The sequence below is a fragment of the Hibiscus syriacus genome, unplaced genomic scaffold, assembly GCF_006381635.1.
Source record: "Hibiscus syriacus cultivar Baekdansim isolate YM2019G1 unplaced genomic scaffold, ASM638163v2 tig00110384_pilon, whole genome shotgun sequence".
NCBI lineage: Eukaryota > Viridiplantae > Streptophyta > Magnoliopsida > Malvales > Malvaceae > Hibiscus > Hibiscus syriacus.
In genome coordinates, this window is record NW_024062715.1 from 6,376,519 (window position 1) to 6,379,924 (window position 3,406).

Below are 3,406 nucleotides of genomic sequence, written 5' to 3' on the forward strand. Positions count from 1 at the left end.
CGTGCATTAGGGTTTTTTAGAAACTCTCTTTTTGATATGGATACAGGGTTGTACTACTATAACTAGCTAGCCATGCAGACATATATTATATATATTATAAATGTATGCACTTGGTGGGAATTAAATAGTCAAACTTTTCTTTTTCTCACTGAAACCTGCTGGCCAAAGCTGCAACTGCAAACATTTTGAAAGAAAAAATGAGCACGGGAACAATTACCATTCTGACTAGACGTGTTTCTCATGATTAATGCATCTATTAATGATCAAAATTAGCTCAAACAAATAAGTTATAAGTTTCCTGCAAAGGATCCCCCAATGAACAAAGATGGGCGTCAGAGGGAAAATGAGACCTCGAAAGCGACATTTGGTCTTCCAGTCAAAGAAATCCCCCTTTGCAAATGGACATTCATGGGCTGTAAATGCAGACTCCACCCCTCCACGAACCTAAATGATCCGAGACAAGTTCGAGATAACTCAATTCAATTAGAAAATTTTAATATCGAGTTTGAATAGATTGAAAGCTCACAAGTTTAAAATCGTTAAATTAGATTCGAAATCAAAATAAAAAATTGAAGTTAAACTCCAATTTAAAAACACTTGAATTCAAAATATTCTAAAACTTAGTTCAATTTAAGCTCGAACTTGAGTTTGGTTCAAACTTAAACTCGAGTTTAAACTTGAACTTAAGTATAAAAATCTTATAATATATTTTTTTAAATAAAATTTAAATATTAATATTATTAATAATTTAATTTAAAAATTTAATACATTATTTATTCGAGTCCAAGTAACTCATTTTAGCTTATTAAAAACTCAAATTGAGCTCATTGAAATCGAATATTAACCAATTTTTTATCAAATAAAAAAAAAAAGAATAACTTGGGTTTTCGCCCCCCCTCAACATTGTATATCATATTTCCCTCTCCATAATTTAGTATTGTCCTTGTGCTTTCTTTCTTGCTTGCTTGCTTTGCTTTGCTTTGCTTTCTCTTAGTCTTGCTCTCGTATAGCCCTGGCTAGCTAGCTAGGTAACCTAGGTTTTACCAGAGGAGACCATGTCTGTTCTCTCTCTCTCTCTCATTTGTTAGTTCAGATACTCTTCTTTCTTATGGCATCTTTCTATCTCAAAAGAAGAAAGAGAATAAGGAAGAAATATGAAATGTTGCTATCAAGCAACAAACCCACACCCACGTGAAGTGTCACAATACCGGAATTCGGGGGCTTGCTGCTGCTGTTATTACTACTAACTTCATTCAATTATCAATTTACCCCCTCCCTTTCATTAGCTTCTCTGCCTCCACTCATTTTCACTGTGGTGTTCCTCTTCTTCCCTTTCCTTTTAAAAAAGATGAACAACCACTTTTGTCTCCGATAGATGCTTCCTACTGAGTGATTTACAGCTTCTGCTAGTCCCCCAGTGTGTCTTAATTCGCGTCCATGTTTTCTTCAAGCAATAGTTAACCTTCTTCCTGATTCCTGGAAGCTATTTTTCAGGCGCTAAACAGCCGGCAGACTCTTCATGGAGGATCATCATCCCTTTCATTTCTTCAACTTTCCTGGACCCTTTCTTGATCATGACGATGGATTGCTTATGAGTCATCTTCTATCCCAAGCGCAGCAACAGATCTGGGGTCTACTAGCATCAATGCACCGCCGGATTCCGAGATCAATGCGCTTCTCCGATTACGGAAACCAAAAAGGTGTTGTCGAATAACCGGAAGAGAAGTACCGGTAACGGTGCAAGCAGGGGACTCCTCGGAAGAGGACGGGAAGAAAGACAGGCACAGCAAGATCTATACTGCTCATGGTCCGAGAGATCGGCGGATGAGGCTGTCACTTCAAATTGCCCGCAAGTTTTTTGATCTCCAGGATATGTTGGGTTCGACAAGGCGAGCAAAACTACGAATGGCTCTTCTCTAAATCCAAAGCTGCCATCAAGGAACTCGCCGAGAATCTCCCAGCAGCACTGAAGCACGGATGCAGTACCGGCGGTGGAAAGAGCGTGTCATCACCTCTGAAAGCGAAGTGGTGTCAGCCGCCAAGTGTCGAGACAATACGGGAGAGCACAAGGTACCGTTGCAAGAGGTGAATCCATGAGAAGTACCGCTAAAACTAGAGTGGCCAAGGAAAGAAATCACTTAAAGTTTCATTCAATAATGTTTGCTAGAGATCCAGGGACAAGGCGAGAGCAAGACAAGGGAAAGACTAGAGAGAAGAGAAGATGAAGATGAAAGGGCTTGCGAAAACGAGTAACTTCAGATGAGTCGAACCCTAATGAGTTGATACAATTGCAGTCTTCGAGTCCTCTCGAAATCGGAGAAAATTCTGGTCCCTCTACTGAAAACAAACAATAGTCTAATGGTGCCGAGGAAATACCACATCATGATACTGTACACTGGCACTCCTTAGAACATCAAATGGATTATGTAAGCAGCATTGAGAAATTTCTGGGAATCACAAGATCGTCATCCATGTTAATTACTCGAATAACATGACAGACTCAAGCGGAGAATATTCAGCGGAAAATTGTCCAGTTTTTCAGGAATTGGGCATGAGCAATGAGAAGATCCAATACAGTTACTGTACAATGACAAGCATCAAGGACTCAAGGTAATACCCAAGAACAAAACCCTAGTATAATTTTCATGACGGATCCAACGAGCAAGAGCAAAATCTAGCTCTAAGTCATTGCCAACTCATATGCAAAGTAATCAACCATAATTCAGACTTGACGAACCCCTCAAATGGCTATGCAGGAAGAAACCCTACTTCATTTCTCATGTCCACTACCTCAGACATCGGCTTCCGTTCAGATTACCAAGAAACCCTGTTGTTGCCAGCAAATTCCACAATTTTTCCTAATGAGATTGTTTGATAAAAACCCTTTCCTATCCTAATTGTGTTTAAGCAAAAATTGTTCCTCTATCATCAATTTGATTTTCTGTGTGATGAATCCTCTCTGCTAAGTAAATGGTGGAATGGATTGAATATTGTTGTTTCTTCTATCAAATTTATCTGAATTGACTTTGTGGTTTGTCATCATTCTAGTATTTCAGTGTTTCTTCGTTACTATTATAAAGTTGCCCACTAAATCAAAGACAATCATATATCCTGTTTATCTTCCACTAGTGTGGAAGATAAATGTTCATATTATTTGTATATGTATATGATTAGGTTGAAATAAGAAGGAAAATAAGTACTATAATCAATCATTGATGACAAAGAGTGCTCATGTTTTTGGTGCCTTCTGCATGTTTTGCATTAGCTAGCTAGGAGCCTAGGAAGGACTTAATCTGTTCCGTATCTAGCTATACGCTTAATTAGAGCCGTGGGATTCTTACTTTCTTCCCCTATAGAGCTAATTTATTCTAAAGCACCTTATGATAGCTATGAGCAAACATTGGTA

At 38.5% G+C, this 3,406-nt stretch overlaps 1 pseudogene; it reads left to right on the forward strand.

Annotated features, from left to right (window-relative positions):
* Positions 1 to 325: 325 nt before the first annotated feature.
* LOC120122243 lies at positions 326 to 3,035 on the forward strand (annotated as a pseudogene).
* Positions 3,036 to 3,406: the final 371 nt, after the last annotated feature.